This window comes from Paroedura picta, chromosome 8 (assembly GCF_049243985.1).
Source record: "Paroedura picta isolate Pp20150507F chromosome 8, Ppicta_v3.0, whole genome shotgun sequence".
In the NCBI taxonomy this organism is placed as follows: domain Eukaryota; kingdom Metazoa; phylum Chordata; class Lepidosauria; order Squamata; family Gekkonidae; genus Paroedura; species Paroedura picta.
The window spans coordinates 96,188,674-96,206,442 of record NC_135376.1 but is presented as its reverse complement, the minus strand read 5'-3'; the positions used below and the strand labels follow the sequence as shown (position 1 = coordinate 96,206,442).

Genomic DNA, 17,769 nt, shown 5'->3' with positions numbered 1-17,769 from the left:
AGAGTGTGGCACTTCTGAGGAGGAGGAAATTGCCCCACGAGTAGCAACCTGGGGATGAACACGCAGGACAGAGAAGGTGCAGTCCTCACTTTCCTATCGAATTGCCTTTTTGTTGCCCCCTTCTCTTCTTCTTTGTACATTAGACATTGTCTTTTCCAACAAACAGAAGCATTGCTGTCTAGAATACAAGGTGAAGGCATCCCTTTTTTTGCATTTGCTTTCGGGATTTATATATCACAGGAATTCCCCCACCCCCTGCAACATAAAACATCAGCAGATTATTAAATAAAGACAATACATGTACCGCAGTCCATCTGTTACAGGCCATCAGAATCAAAAGGAGCTTTGGTCTGCGACAATGTACTTTCTGGGGTTATATGTACTCCAGGATTTTTAAAAAAACATCTAAATCTATACACGGGTCTAGTATCAGGCCATTATAAGCTCAGGAGCAAAAAGGGAGTGATAACCAACCTCAAAGTCCTGTTCCCATTAGAAGCTTTGGAAGTCGGATTGCCAAATTCCAGATAAGGCCTGGAAAGATCGCAGATTACAGATATTCACTCCACTAGAAGAAATTATTATGGAGAGTGGACTCTATGGTATTACGCCCTGCTGACCCAATTCCAAATCCCAACCTCCCCAAGGCCTCCCCACAAATCTCCAGGGCTTTCCCAGTGGAAACCTGGCAACCCTATCGACCAGATGTTCAGTGCCAACCTAATTCGCAAAGTCTTGACCTGGCTAGCCCCAGCTAGCCTGATCTTATCAGAACTCAGAAGATAACCACGGTTGGCCCTGGGAGACCACCAAGAAATACCAGTGTTGCCACACAGAGGTGGGCAATTGCAAACCCTTGACCTTGACCCGGACATTGCAGCCGGTACAGAATACTGCTGCAAGGTACTTCCTGGAGAGCCCATATGCAGTGAATCTTGCATCAATTGGGCAGTTGTATACCAGATCAGGTTCAAAGTTGTGGTCTTGATCTTTAAGGCCATTCACCGTCTGGGCCCAGTGTACCTGAGGGAACACCTAACTCCCTATGCCTTCCACAGGGCTCTTTGTTCTGTGGGTTTAAACAAACTGGTGGTCCCTGGCCCATGTGAAATATGCCTGGCCTCAACCAGGCCAAGGACCTTTTTGGTCATGGCCCCTACCTGGTGGAATGACCTCCCAAAAGAGCTAAGGGCCCTGTCGGAGCTGTCTCAGTTTCTCATGGCCTGTAAGATGGCACTCCTCCATCAGGCATTTGGTTGGGGCTGGGACGAGGAAGATCTTGGGGCCCCTCTTTCTTCTTCTCCATCTCTACCTACCCTCTGGAGCTGGTGGGTTCTGGGGGGCGTGTGGTTTAAAGGTTATTAGAGGTTGCAGAGGGACCCTAATAACCCTCTGTGTATGGGTTTTTTTTTACTGTTATTTTATTGTAGTACACCGCCATGGGTCAGCTGGCTGAGGGTGTGAGGTTAATAAATATAATAATAAACAAAAATAAACCACATCAGAAGTCTCTTGCCTTTAAAACCTCATGAGGGTTGTGACTTAATAGCACTTCACACACGAGCATACAATATGCCAAGCTTTACAATCCTAATTGGGAAAGTCTGAAAAAGAACTGCTTGAGGGCCCTCTTTAATTCTGCTGAGGAAGCGGAAGCATTCTGCTCCAACCAAATCATGCACGTTTCTTGTACAACGAGGAGGGGAGCAGTTCCCACTTACTTCCACCCATTCCCCATACAATTTCCCTGCGTGCAACAGAGCTTAAGGACTGCTTATACTGTTATCTGCCATTCCTTACAGGCGGGGAAGTGGTTCAATCTCAGCTCTTTAACCAGAGCAAACGGAAGTTGTGGGACTGCTGGATCAGCAAACTAGACTGAAAACTACATCCCCTTTATATAACTCACCACATCTGGCAGGAAACCCCGTGCTTTGACTCTGAGCTTTTGATTTCCTTTTTTTTTAAAGAAGTGCAGCCCGTGTGCGGGTGTCTCTCCTCCGCTACCATTCCGTCTGGCTGCCCTCCCCACTCAGCGCACCCCAAGAGCCCCCACGCACTTCAGAGGGCGTCCCCTACTGTCTTAATTTAGATTATAATCACTTAGCCCTTGGCTGGAAGGATAAACAGACCTGAATGGCACAACAGCAGAGTTAGAATACCTGCTGGTGTCACTGGGCTGCAGTGGCTTTGGACTTCTTTCGTTTCAGCTTTCGATATTTTGCTTGCCTAAGCAAAGAACAAGAGGACAGGAAATTTTGCCCTTTGATATGCAACAGGAAAGGGCTGACCGAAGTGCAGGGAGAGTAATTTGTAGGCCTTTTCCAAAACGGGTCCTCTCAGATTACCTGTTTCTTAAACCCGTCTGAAGCCAGAGAATGAAGAGTCAGTTAGCCTATCATGGCCGCCTGGCGCATTTGCATTTATTTATATCTCATTTTGTGCCCCACACTCAGGACTCAAAGCAGATTTGAACATTCTTCTCCTTTCCTCTGTTTTACAACAGCAGCTCTGTAAGGCCCAAGATCACCCAACAAACTTTCGTGTTAGAAGCTAGGGTTGTGCACTTCGGCCGCCGAAGCAGCCGTTCCAGCCCGAAGAAGCCATCACCGTGGCACTGGCTGCTTCAGGGTGGAACAGCTGCCAAAGTGGCCAAAGCCCACAAACCTAGTAGAAGTGCAGATCCGGGATGAGCAGGGTTCTCATCCATTACTCTATCCCCCACACCACACTGGTCTCCAAACTGGAAGGATGGCTATAAATCATGTGATATTTTTAATAAACTGAAGTTAACTGTATAGTACTAAATGCATACCAAGTACCAAGGAAATGCCATTCTTTTATTCCGATTATGTTTACTATACAAACCTAGTATTAAATGAAAAATGTAAAGAAGTGATACCTACCTAGTGGATCAGAACAAAGCTCATGTGATCCAGAACTGGGTTCTGGGGATTCTCTCTTTTGTGACTCTATAGAGAGGGGAAAGATGAATACCCAACCTTGTGCTTTTTCAACGGCTAATAACCCAACAGGGAGGAGGGGCTGGTTTCAATTTGTGAAACTACCCAAGGATGAAAGGGTTAATTCCCCTTCCCACCACCCTGTAGCTGTCATTCAATTTAAAAAAATAGGCAGAGATCCATGGTCTCCAGTTTGGTTCTCAGGGAGACAGCCCTCCCAAATTCAGCGTGAAGACAGAGGCAACAGTTTGAGAAAGAGAGGGGGGATTTGTTAGTGCGTGCCTTTTGCCTATACTGAGATGTTGTAGGAAGTGTCGTTCTGATTTCAGAGGAAGCTGCTGGAACCTACTGGCTAATGTCTGGAACCTACAGAACTAAAGCAGTTCTGCAGGGCCTGCAAAAGGGAGCTCCTCCACCAGGCATTTGGTTGAGGTCGACCTATCCATCGCTTCCAATTTGTCCTCCAAGCCCTCCCCTCCTACCATGACTGTTAACAAGTCCACCCCTGGGTCTCAGTACGAGGTGAGCTAAGGCTCTTGGCAGTTTCACCATCCTTAAATTGTTATTGTTGTTATTGCTATTATGTTAATGTTATTGTTGTTGTTACCACCTTCCTGTTACCAGAATGATGTTACCTGTTCTATTTTGTTTGTTTCATGTAAACCGCCCTGAGCCTTTGGGGAGGGCGGTATATAAATACAATAAATAAATAATACTAGAATCACTGTGATACTGCCATACCCTCCTCCTAATTTCAGAAGAGGTTTTGGAGAAGTTTTTTTTAATCTACCTTTTTTATAGAGTGGAGGATGACTGCATGCATACATAAACACTTTTTATTTAAATAAAATCACCTTAAATCATTTTAGCAGCCTAACTATTGCCGGAAGGAATAAACATCTAACACCCTGCTTGGCTCAGGAGCAACTCAGTGATCCAGCATTCCACTTGGTGGGGGTCTGCATTTATAACAATTGTTGTGAAGCCCAGTTTGCATTGTGGACAGCATCTGTTTTTGCCATAAAATACCTCATTTAAAATACCTCATTAAGGAGTTTCCTGTTTCAGGGATTCTGAGTTACCATTCTTTTCCAGAAATTGTGTTAGTCAGGTGTTCTTCTGAAATCACTGCCTGAATTTTGGAGATCTGAATTATGTAGAATGGGAGGTTTTGTGTATGTCCAAATTTTGTATGAACACCCATGAAGTTGCCTTATAGTAATTCAGACCACAAGTCCCATCAAGGTCAATATCATCTACTCCAGAGGTGGGCAAACTGTGGCCCTCCAGATGTCCATGGACTACCATTCCCATGAGCCCCTGCCAGCATTCGCTGGTAGGAGCTCATGGGAATAGTAGTCCATGGACATCTGGAGGGCCACAGTTTGTCCACTCCTGGTCTACTCAGACGCACAACAGCTCCATTCCCCCATTACTTTGTACAGGTGTAAAAGCTGGACAATGAAGGAAGCTGACAGGAAGACAACGGACGTCTTTGAAATGTGGTGTTGGAGGAGAATTTTATAGACCCTGTGGACCCCCAGAAAGACAAACCCGTGGCTTCTCGATCTAATGAAGCCTGTACTCTGCCTAGAAGCTAAAATGACCTAAGTGAAGCTATTGTACTCTGATCACATGAGGAGAAGACAAGAGTCATTGGACAAGACAATCATGGTAGGAAAAGCTGAAGGCCAGGAAGGAAAGAGGAAGACCCAACACAAGATGGACTGACTCAGTCAAGGAAGTCATGGCCTTCCATTTGCAAAACCTTAATGACAGGACGTTTCAGAGGGCATTGATTCATGGGGTTGCCTCACAACACAGCTCACACACACACACATTATCCCTATAAGAATTTGAAACTAACTTACTTATTGCATTTGTATACCACCCTCCCCTGAGGCTGAGGGCGGTTCACATGGAACATAAGGAACAATGCATCAGACTCAGTTTTGTGTCAAGTAAAAAATAGGAATAGTAATAATTATAACAACAACAAAGAATAACTATTTAACAGAAGAACAAACAGGTCCAGGGTACAGTTCAGGTACATGGATTCCTAGGAGGGAAGTTCAGGGACTCAGTGGGTGTTGCTGATTCCAGTCGACGTCAACCAAATGCCTGGTGGAGGAGCTCCCTTTTGCAGACCCTGCGGAACTGTTTTAGTTCTGTTAGAGCCCTGATCAGCTCCTGGAGCTCATTCCACCAGGTGGGGGCCAGAACAGAGAAGGCTCTGCCCCTGCCGCAAGTCAAGCAGGCTTCTTTTGGACCAGGGATCACTAGCCAGTTGGAGGTGGCAGAGCACAAAGCTCTTTAGGAGGTGAAGGCAGAAAGGAGGTCATAGAGTCATAGAATCATAGAGTTGGAAGGGGCCATACAGGCCATCTAGTCCAACCCCCTTTCAATGCAGGATCAGCCCTAAGTCCCTCAGGTACACTTGGCCCTGACTGCATATGGCCTTGAAGGTGATTACCAGAACCTTTAGCCTGATCCAGAATTAGACTGGTAGCCACTGTAGTTGTTGAAGGATGGCCCAGATGTGGGACCTCCATGGTGTTGCTGTGAGGACCCTAGCTGCTGCATTTTGGATGAGCTGTAGTTTCCGAATCAAGGCTAAGGGCAGGCCTATGTAGACCAAGTTGCAGAAGTCCAGTCTAGAGGTGACTGTTGTATGGATCACTGTGGCTAAGTGTTCTGGGGCCAAGTAAGGTGCTAGTAGTTTGGCTTGGCAAAGATGGTAGAATGCCAGCTGCACTAATCTCATGACCTGAGCTTCCACAGAGAGGGGTGCAGCCAGGTTCACGCCCAGGTTCCTGGCGGAGTTAGCCAGTGATAGCTGCACACCATCCAGGGTGGACATGAGTGCTTCCTTGCATGGTGTTTTCCTACCTAGTGATAGGACTGAGCTTCAGATGACTCTGACTGAGCCACCTCGTCACTGCTTCCAGGCAGCTGTCGAATGCTTCTGCATATTGATGACATCCCAGCTTGAACTTCCATTCCAGTTGGGCAGGGGGGTGCATGAAGATATTAAATAGGATTAGAGAGTGGACCGCTCCTTGCGAGACTCCGCCTGTGAGTTGTTGGCGGCTTGATGATCTCTCTCCTATTGCTACCCTCCCTCCATGACCCTGGAGGAAGGAGATCAACCATTGAAGGGTTGTCTCTCGTATTCCGGCACTGGCAAGGCAGCGAGCTAGAGCCTTACGGTCGACTGAGTTGAATGCTACTAAGAGATCTAGTAATACCAGCAGCACTGACCCGCCTCGGTCCAGCTGGAAAAGGAGGTTGTCCATCAGGGCAACTAGCGCTGTCTCTACCCCATGGCCAGGCCAGGAACCTGACTGAGATGGGTCTAGGACTGAAGCTTCTTCCAGGAATGCTGAAATTTAATCCACGACAGCCCTTTACAACATCTTCCCCAGAAACACTAAGTGTGAGATAGGTTGATAGTTGTTGGGCTCTCACAGATCTAAAGATTTTTTTTCAGTAGTGGGCATACCATTGGCTCTTTTAGTCCCTCTGGGAATTCTCCTGCTGTGAGACAAAGGTTGATTATCTCCCAGAGGGGGGCCTTTATTCTTACGTCAGATGTTTTTAGGAGCCATGATGGTTCTCAGGCACCTGAGCATGCCGTCCCAGTTGGAACATATTACCTCCCACCATGGCCACAAGGACGTAACTGGAGGATTAGGAGGACTGGTACGCGACTAGTTTTTCCCTAGTCAATGTGTGGTTCCACTTTCCCATCATGATTTCCTTGTTCCCAGGAGGAAAAAGAGATAAATATGCCATTTGGCTGTTTCTTGAGGTACTCATTTTAGAGTCCTACCCGTCACCCACTTCCAGAATTCTTGGGGTGCTCGCAGGGACCCTGGAGTAGACAGTAATGCCCTTGAGTATAAGCAGATTCTTGTACATTCATACGAGTGTTCAAATATTTAGCTACAAAATTGTAGCTGCCATTGTAGCTGCCTTACATGAATTCATTTAATTCTTTTACGGGGAACCCTAGAAGGACCCAAAGCGGTTTCTCTCATGCTTCTCCCCTCCTTGATTTTATCTTGACAAGTCATTAACTCTGTAAGGCTAGGCTGAAGGTATGTGGTTAGACCATGGTCACCCACCAGCTTTCATGGCAGAGTGGGAATTCAGACCTGGCCCCACAGATCCTACTCTGACATGCTATCAGGGGTAGTCAACCTGTGGTCCTCCAGATGTTCACGGACTACAATTGTAGTCCGTGAACATTTGGAGGACCACAGGTTGACTACCCCTGTGCTACACTACCCTGGTAATCACCCATCCAATCCTTTTAAAAGCCATTTTTAAACTGGACATCGCCACCTCTGGTGGGAAGGAAAACTACAAGTTAATTACACATTGTGTGATGAAGGACTTTCTTTTCCCAACCCCAAGCCTTAAGTCAGTGACCAAATATCTAGTGTAGAGATTATTTTCTATTCCTGCTATGGATAATTTTGATAACCTTCCATTATGTCTCCCAAAAGTATTTGTTAGTTTGATCACCCTTTGAAGGATTGTTTGTTGGTTTAATTACAATATATGCCTCATATCTGACAAGGATAGCTCAGGCTAGATCTCGTCAGAAGCTGAGGAGGGTGGCCTCTTGCCTTGGAAACCCCAAATGGGACTGCTATGAATCAGCTGCAATTTGATAACAAAAAGGAAGGAAGGAAGGAAGGAAGGAAGGAAGGAAGGAAGGAAGGAAGGAAGGAAGGAAGGAAGGAAGGAAGGAAGGAAGGAAGGAAGGAAGGAAGGAAGGAAGGAAGGAAGGAAGGAAGGAGGAATTGGAATCATGAAGGAAGGAAGGAGGAATTGGAATCAGGAAGGAAGGAAGGAAGGAAGGAAGGAAGGAAGGAAGGAAGGAAGGAAGGAAGGAAGGAAGGAAGGAAGGAAGGAAGGAAGGAAGGAAGGAAGGAAGGAGGAATTGGAATCATGAAGGAAGGTAGGAGGAATTGGAATCAGGAAGGAAGGAAGGAAGGAAGGAAGGAAGGAAGGAAGGGACAGACCTTGGGATTAAATTTAAATGACAGCAGTCTACCTCACAGGTGTAGGTTACCTTTGTTGAGTAAGTCCTTTGGGACACCTACATACAAATCCAGTTGATCCTTTTAAACTGAATCACTGTCATCATTTAGGGGAGACCAAGTGACTGACATCAAAAAGATATCAAAAAGTGACATCAAAAAGTGACTGACATCAAAAATACCACTGGGGAATTTTGTTTCAGGGACTGTGAAAGTTGGGGGGGGGGATTTCGGAATTTAACTTGGTTTAACTAGCACTGGGTTCTGCTTTTTGTTTTTTTAGGAAAATGGTTTATCCTTTTTATTTCACACAGATGCAAATAAGCAGAACTGAGGGGCAAGGGCGTCAAACAGAAAAGAAAAACTACGAGGCTGAGGGGCAGTCTTTCTGAAAGTGTGTCCCCTCCCCCCCCTTGCCTGTGACCTTTTTTGGCAGGTAGAAAGAGAGGCTGGTGCCCTCTGCTAGGAAAAGTCAATGGCATTTTTCCTCCACGCTGGTTTAAATGGGACTTGGATATGCCCCATGTTGAGGTAACACTTGGGGAATGCAACACAGCACTCCGCTGGCTGGCTCAAGCTCTCGTATCGCTTACACCAGATGGGAGACGCCAACGGGCGGGCGGGCGGGCGGGCGGGCAGCTGTGTTCCCTCACTGACACCATCTCTTGCACCACACCCCCAGCACAGGCGGCTGATCTTGGCCCAGCCTGAAAGCCCGAAGCACTGGGGACTGTCAAGGGGAGGGGAAACGAGATACAGCCAGAAGACCCTCCCAAAACTCTTTTCTGTGACTGGAAGACAGAGAGGGCAATGAAGAAACAGTTCTTTAAAGAAAGAATGAAGCAGTCAACAGTGATCTAGATTTTCTTCACGGTTTTCCCAAGAAGTCTTGGGAGTAATATCCCATCCAGATCCTCTAGAACAGGGGTAGCCAAATGCAGCCCTCCAGATGTCCATGGACTACAATTCCCATGAGCCCCTGCCAGCGAATGCAGTTTGACTACCCCTGCTCTAACACGATGTAGAAGTTTGAAATCCCAAAAGCCACAGTGGTTCAGTCCAGGAATTAATTAATGCCCTGTGGCTTCCAGTCAGCCATGCCAGGTTTCTTATTCAGTTCATGTTTTTGCTGAGGGCCAATTTCTCACTTCCGATGAGCAAATTACAGCTAATGATTTGGGTTGAGTGGGAAGTCCCCTGAGACTCTGTGAGCATCCATGTTTTTCAGTGGTGTCACATTTCCCTTTGGATTGTGCTTCTTCATTGCCCCCGCCCCGTCTTCATCCTTCCTGGGGATTTGTCTCAAGAGATAACTGCACCCAGGTCAGGGGATGTCACCATACCAATCTGGTTGGGCATTGGTGACTAGGGTATAGTCTTCATGGGGCTTTTTACCCACTCCCAGATCGACTAAATGCCTGCAGGCTATACTGAATTTGATTTTCATTTCGATTTTGGGCACTTTAAATTTTTCCTCTGCAATATGCATGATTGATCCGGGGTGACCCTACCTTTTCCCCGTGATATCCTAGAGTGGATATAAGCCTCAATATTTCAAAAACCGCCATGAGTAAATGTGCAGATCTCTTCTTTTTGCGAATTAACTCACTGCTCCGTACCTTGGAGCAAAGCAGTCTTCTCTGCTTTGGCCAGGGCATCAGTTCAAAGACTTCCTGGTTCCCGGTTGCAAGGCTTTCCTTAAAGCGATTGTGCTCCAGAGGTTCTAACTCTCAGCAGAGATTTGCCTCTTGTTTTTTCCCTCTCTGCTGTCTCCAATCCTCCCCCCCACCCGCAGTTCAAGAAAAGAGATTCCTGCTTCTATTGATGCCCCTCCCCGTTCTGTGCTTCCCCAATCAAATGCAGAACACTTTCTGTTTCAATTTGTGAGGGGAATAGAGGAAGGCCCAAGTTTAAATCGATCTGAATTCAGCAAGATCCACAACAGAAAGAAAAACAAAGTAAGAATCAGCCTAAGCATTTGCCTGAGACCGTCAACAGGTCCCCCCTCAGACATCCCTCCATGGCCTGAACCAGTCTGTCCTCTCGGGGGCCTTGGCTGGGTTCCGTTCCTGTTGTATTGTTTATGATCACTGAAACTGTGTTATTGGATTGGTGTTGTTGTATTTGTTTATGTTATGTACTAATTCGTTCCATGTATCCCCCAAGTTGTATGTGAACCACCCTGAGCCGTATGGAAGGGCGGTATAGAAATCAAATATTTTTTTTAAAAAAAAGGTTTCAGGGCTATTTAAACAGGCAAGCAAACATGTTCACAAGCGATGATAAAAATTAGACCAAAAATATTATTTTCAGCATGATGAACAAGTAATTCAGCACTAATTCTCTATTACGCAGCACTTAAGCAAGGAATTTGTTAATGTTGATCATTAATTCAGTGTTATTCAGCACTAACAACAAGGAATTCACTATAGTTCCGCACTAAAAAACAGGAATTCACTATTATTCAGCACTAAGCCATTATTCAGCACTATAAAGGACAAATTGTTCACTATAACCATGGAATCATTTCAGTCCCCCCCAGCTTTTACAATCTTGCTGACTCCATCTCGGTGCTCGGTTCACTGTCATTTTTAAAGAGCTTTCTGCAATTCCTGGTTCTCAAGTATTCTCTGTGTAGAAAACTTAACAGCAACAAGAGAAGAGCTCGCTGTGAACTGGAATATGAATATCTACCACACACGCACAGTCCACTTCCTCTCCCTTGGGGAACTGCGTGGTCCGAGAAAGCTTCATTTGCTATCAGCTTTTCCCTCTCCTTAGAAATTCCTTCAGAATTATGTACTTGGGGGGTTCTAAAGTTTCAGCTGTTCTAGAAATCTCTCCTCTTCCTCTTTTTTTTGTTTCACTCTTCAAGAAATTTGATTCCCCAGATGGGTGAGAGTCCTTTTTAGAGCTTGTTTGGTGGGGGAGCATCCTGACATCTGGTTCCCATTAGCAGTCTCAGGCATGCTGAATCAGGCAAGGCGGCTCCAGCCGAAGCAGATGAGCGTTGTTCAAGTTTCTTTCAGCACCCTCAACAAAAGCACTCCTACAGCTCGCCCAGGAAACGTTCCGACCAAGGGAGCCATCTTAATTTTCCTCTGGACTCACAGACTTTGATGGGAAATTCTGGGGAACCATGCCAGTCTAATACTAGCCTCCCCCCCCCCACCGAGGGAGAGGGGCCCGATCTTAGCCCCCGGGCCACCACCCGGCCTCAGACACACGCCTGACGGAAGAGCTCCATATTGCAGGCCCTGCGGAACTCAGAGAACTCCGACAGGGCCCACAGCTCTTCAGGGAGCTCATTCCACCAGGTCGGGGCCTGGACCGAAAAGGCCCTGGCCATTGTTGAGGCCAGGCTGGCCCCCCAGGGTCCTGGGATCATCAGCAGATTTTTACCCACAGAGCGCAGTGTAAAGCATTTTTACAGGAGTCTCCACCTTGATACACCATTTTTTTCTTATTGCAACGCAGCGGCCCATGTTTACAATTTTATGTATGCAATATTGGAGAAATATTGTTTTACTCATTTGTACCATATTGTTTTAATTATACTTTATAATGGCCTTTGGCTACATACAATAAACATTTTCGTATCGTATCGTATCGTATCGTATCGTTTATAGCTGCGACTGCCATGAAGTCCCCCAAGGAATTCTGGGGGAAGGGGACTAAGAAAGGAATTCCATTAGAGAATTTCAGCGCCCCCAAACAGTTTCCTGGGCAGAGGGAATGACTAGCAAACCAGTTCAGAACTGATATTTAGTTGCTTCTGAAACAACTACACTTTCACTATTTGGAAATCTTCACTTCACTGTTTGACGGGAAATCTTCCACTGAATCCCCTGCATCTCTCTAAATTGCCTGCTGAAGAGTAGGATTGGCAAGTCCCTGCCAGGGGTGGGGGGCTGCCCAATTCCAACCACTGTCCCTACTGCCAATCCCCTGGCCAGGGGGAGGGGGGACTTGAATGTGCAGCCTGTTCACATTTTCTTTTTTTTACGAGTCAAGGTCTATGCAACAAGGCTGGAAGGCTGTGAGCCCGAGAGCAAACTTTGGCAAAGATGCACGCAAACGTTCGGGCCTCAAAGTTTGAACCCGCTGATAGGTCTCCTCCTCTCGGTCAACAGCACCGATGGCACCAGGCCAGCAATCTGAAGCAGGAATGAGAACAGCAAAAGTTTTAAGTCTCCAAAAAGGATAATGTTCACTCTTTGGAGGACTTTATCTTCTTTGGCATTGAGACAATTTCTCCTCATCAAGTAGCAGTCAGCAATAGCTGTTACAACGTCAAAGTTTTTTTTTTCTTTTCATTTTTCATTCTGATACTATTTTTCTCAATGGCTTAAATTCTTCTTGGGATTTATCTTGTTTTTTGTAAAATGTACCATAACAATACCAATGTACTGGAGCGCTTTGACTATTTTAATAATCGGTAACACCTGTTTAGCACCTGTCCATTTGTAGCAGGGCTTAAAATACCTATCAGTGTGTACAGTAATACCCCAGCACACTGTGAACCCAAGTGATACTTTGAGATATGTATTTTGTGATAATATTAATTTTAAACAATCGTAAGTATGTTGCATGTATAGTCATTATGTTTATTTCATTTCAGACAGATAATCATGTATTATTTAACTGTGTCAAGCAGGGGTAGTCAAACTGTGGCCCTCCAGATGTCCATGGACTACAATTCCCATGAGCCCCTGCCAGCGAATGCTGGCAGGGACTCATGGGAATTGTAGTCCATGGACATCTGGAGGGCCACAGTTTGACTACCCCTGGTGTAAAGCAATCACCATACTGTGGTAGGTTAGATGTTTATCATACATCTTTATGATTTACCAACAGGTACAAATTGTACAATCGCATAATTATTATTATCCATAGGAAGTGATCACTGAGGAAGGTTTCCTTTTGAAAACGGGAACGCTACCTGGGACTCCGTTTTGATTACTTCTCATATATGTTGGATTAATAAAATACACAAAGATTGTTTTGACTTCTGAAAAGCCATTTGTTAACTAGCCAACATATTTCCTTTTTTTGCTTCTTTTTCAAAGGCTGCCAAAAATTTCACTGGTGTGTTCTCTTATTAGTGCATATATTTCAAGGAGTCCTAAAGTTTTTTTTTAAATCCTAAAATTTTTTAAATTGTGCACAATAAAAGTTACATAATTTTAACATTCATACAGATATTCAACCTTTGAAGGTCCTAATTGTCATCAGTTGGGTTTTTATGGTTCCAGTTCTCAACCAGGGTTTCATGAAACCTTGGGGTTTCTTGATAGCCCTGGAAGCGTTTCCTGGACGGGTGGGAATTAATTAATTTCTGGGATATATTTTTAATTTGTTAAACATATGGTCATGTTGACCTGCTCACCCTCCCAAAATGGCCAGTGATGGGCCTAGGAGGGATGGGAAGGGATGGGCGGGGGCACATGTACACAGCTCTGCTTCCCAACCATATTCAGCACCATCATGCCACTTCTGGGGTTTCTCGAAGCCTGAAGAATATTTCAGGGGTTTCTCAAGTAAAAAAGAAAGGCTGTTTTAGACAGTTTGGACTAAAGGAACATCAGAAGAACCTTACTACATCAGACCAATGGTCCATCTAATCCAGCATCTCGCCTCACACATTAGCCAAACAGCCAACAACATGGCATAGAGGCCAAGGTCTTCCCTGACAAGAGCCCTGCTGGATCAGACCAGTGGTTCATCTTGTATAGCAGGGTAGTCAAACTGTGGCCCTCCAAATGTCCATGGACTCCAATTCCCATGAGCCCCTGCCAGCATTTGCTGGCAGGAGCTCATAGGAATTGGAGTCCATGGACATCTGGAGGGCCGCAGTTTGACTACCCCTGTTGTATAGTGTCCTGCCTCACACAGCAGTCAACAGGTGGTCAGCCAACAAGAGGCTGAGGCCTTCCCTGATGTTGCCTCCTGGCTCTGGGATTCAGAGGCTTAGTGCCTCCGAATATGAAGGTTCCCTTCAGTCACCATGGCTAGCAGCCATCGAAAGACTTATCCTCCATGAATCTGTTAATTCCTGTGGCAATCACCACAGTCACTGACAGTGAATTACACATTTTAATTACTAATGACTAGCAATGACAGGAACCATACCAAAAAAGTTGAGAAATCAGATTCTCATATCAGTACTCTCCAATTCCCAGATTGTTCACCATTTTAAGAGACGCTTTCATTTTATTTATTTATTTATTTATTTATTTATTTATTTATTTATTTATTTATTTATTTATTTATTTATTTATTTATTTATCATACTTATATACCGCCCTCCCCGGAGGCTCAGGGCGGTTTACATCACCTTGCATCTGCAAGGTGGTGGTGGGGACAGTGACTAAATTTACAGCAGCCAGACAGCAGGCACTCTAGGCATAAGGTCAAAACATTCTTGTTGGCTTAACTCTTTCCTGTCTGGAAAAACTGCCTTGAAGTGAGTCATTCCTTTATTATTTACTTTCATTTTGTCCATTTATGCTCTGCCTTTCTCCCCCAAATGGAGAACCGAAGCATCTTTCATCCTTTTCCTTTGCTTCATTTTGTCCTCACAGCAACTCTGTGAGGAAGGGCTGAAAATTGACTTGTCCAAGATCCCCCAGCACGCTTCCATAACAGAGTGCAGATTCACACTTGGGTTTCCCAGATCCTCGTCTGGCACTCTAACCATGACACCATACTCCCTGTAGCAATTTTTCTGAATCACAAATGCCTAGAACAGGGGTAGTCAAACTGCGGCCCTCCAGATGTCCATGGACTACAATTCCCAGGAGCCCCTGCCAGCATTCGCATTCCAGCCCCTGCCAGAATTCCAGGCATTCGCTGGCAGGGGCTTCTGGGAATTGTAGTCCATGGACATCTGGAGGGCCGCAGTTTGACTACCCCTGGCCTAGAATCACACTCAACACACTCCCATCATTCCTGCCACAGGCAGCCTAGACTGTCACAAGACTAACTAGAACAGGGGCAGCCAAACTGTGGTTCTCCAGATGTCTATAGACTACAATTCCCATGAGCCCCTGCCAGCATGCTGTCAGGGGCTCATGGGAATTGTAGTCCATGAACATCCAGAGTGCCACAGTTTGGCCATCCTGAACTAGACAATACCAACACCTTCCACTACAAAGCACTACAGTTCCCAAGTACCCGTGTGACCATACGCATGTGCTATACAATCAGTTTCTATACAATGTCAAACTATGGTTTGAAATGAGTCCTGGGCTCATGTGTGCCCTCCTCCCCTCTGTGTATGCACAGAACCACACTATGACTTTGTTACAAACCACAGTTTGCCACAAGCTCCAAGTTGGCCAACTGCAAATTGGTCTTCCCCTCCTGTACTTGAAAGCTAGTTTGCAAACCATAATCTGCCCATCAAGAAGTAAAGACAAACTACAGCTTGGGTTAAAATTGAACAATTCCAGGCATACAAAGGTAATTAAACCTCTATTAAAAATAAAACAAACCAGATAATGTCTGGCTAACTTTCTTGCTGACAAGCATTCTCCCCCCCCCCCACTCCAGTAATTCTGAGATTTATTCCACTGATGCACCTATGTTTCCATAACAACAGCCAAGAGAAGCTGCATTTTCAGAATTCATGAAATTGAGAATTGTGGTTATGATGTGAGTTACAAAAGTAATAGCGACCCAACATTTTGGAGCAACGCATGCATTCTTTTTCCTTCAGGCAATTTAATCCATCATCTTAAAACCATACTGAAATGTACTGAAAATTCTAAGGTATGCCAACTTCATGGAAGACCTCGAGTGAATCTGGATGTCCTTCCCAAAAGGAGGGACATGCAGGAAGATGGGATGGTTTTATTAGCTGATTCGTTTATAGCCAGTCTTTCCCTTTCTGTGGCACCCAAGGCAGTTACAAAAAAATACACACAACAGAAAAAACAACAACAACACACAGACCACACAATATGGAAAACTAGTCTAATAGCTGGTATAATTAGACTGCAGCTAAAAGCCCCTCGGTCTAACCTCTTAAACCTGTGACTTACAGGCAACAGTTCAACTAGAATTCTGTTATATGATGAAGAATCATTCCGCAATTCTATAAGGAATCTTAAATGTGTGTACATTTTGGGCACTATCGAATGCCGCTAATTGTCACCGACCATTAATCTGGACTAGACTCTGAAAGATCTAATTTCCAGCGCAATCCCACAAGTACCCCACCTTTGGGGTAATGCTTGTGCATGTGAGCTGCTCATTTAAGAAGGGGAATTAGTGATGTGCGCCTTGGCTCAGCTCGGCCGTCTAGGCCACAGGCGCACAAACTGCGGCCCTCCAGATGTCCATGAACTCCAATTCCCATAAGCCCCTGCCAGCGTTCGCTGGCAGGGGCTCATGGGAATTGTAGTTCATGGACATCTGGAGGGCCGCAGTTTGACTACCCCTGGTCTAGGCGATCACCGAAGCCTGAGGCAGCACTGGCCTCCTTCGCACCGCCTCAGGCTTCGATGATCACCGAGGTGGCCGAGCTGAGCCAAGGCGCACATCCCTAATGGGAATGCGTCTCCAGATGGATATTAAGGTCTTGGTATGGCCTTCAAAGCCATCCATGGTTGAGCCCAGTGTACTGGAGGGACTGCTTCCCTGCCTATGCCTCTCAAAGAGCACTACGCTCAGCCAACACCAACCAACGAGTGATCCCTGGCCCCAAGGGAGCACGTTTGGCCTCAAACAGGGCCAGGGCCTTCTCTGTCCTGGCCTCCCCCTGGGGGAATAAGCTCCCAGAAGAGATCTGGGACCTGTTGGAGCTAAACAGTTCTGCAGGGCCTGCAAAACGGAGCTCTTCTGCATTTGATCGAGGTCAATCGAACCAGCAATGTCTACTGGGCGCCCAGAACCCCTCCTCCCATACAGATATGCCCATTAAAGGCACCAAGGGGCAACTGACCAATCTATGGGGTAACAATGACAGTTGATAAGTTAATATTTCTATCACTGCTGCTGTTATTGTTATTAATGTTACTATTGTTACTGCTCCTATCACCACTACGACTGTCTCTTACTGAATTGATATTGTACCTGTTCACATTCTCCGTAAACCACCCTGAGCTGCAAGGGGAGGGCGGTATATAAATATAACAAGTAAAATAAAAGATTTGAGTGCCAAACCCACTGAAATGGATAGGGGCTATTCAGACATATTTCTCATTTGACATCTACCACAAGTCCTAAGTGCAAAAATATGTGGACAGTTCTTTTAATAGCTACATCACTATTCAAGCCTACAGGGTCTATGGCAGGGGTAGTCAAACTGCGGCCCTCCAGATGTCCATGGACTACAATTCCCACAAGCCCCTGCCAGCATTCGCTGGCAGGGGCTCGTGGGAATTGTAGTCCATGGACATCTGGAGGGCCGCAGTTTGACTACCCCTGGTCTATGGGAATTAAAAGGATTGGCTTTCTACAGTTTTTCACATAGCCCAAATAAGTGTATAGAGCTCTGCAGTAATCTGCCTTTCAAATTTCAGCTCAGATGTTATACTTTCCACTTCCCCACCATACTTGCAGCTAGGAACATGTGTTGCTGCCACAAATGAAGTGTTCAGTTTGCGTCTGGCAAACACCAAAGCTCTGAAGGAGGACAGGAATGCTCTTTGAGATTAAAAGCTCCCAGGAAAACAGCATTAAAGCAAGATACCAATGTCTTCCCCACCACCGTCAAGCCAGGGGTTCTGAACCCAGAAACCTGTCAAAAA

At 45.7% G+C, this 17,769-nt stretch overlaps 2 protein-coding genes across 2 annotated transcripts in view; one reads left to right on the top strand and one right to left on the bottom strand.

The window, feature by feature from the left end:
* ANXA11 (annexin A11) overlaps positions 1-17,769 on the top strand; it is a 282,321-nt gene that overhangs the window by 124,242 nt on the left and 140,310 nt on the right. The gene's annotated exons all lie outside the window — the stretch shown is intronic.
* ZCCHC24 (zinc finger CCHC-type containing 24) overlaps positions 1-17,769 on the bottom strand; it is a 158,400-nt gene that overhangs the window by 103,782 nt on the left and 36,849 nt on the right. The gene's annotated exons all lie outside the window — the stretch shown is intronic.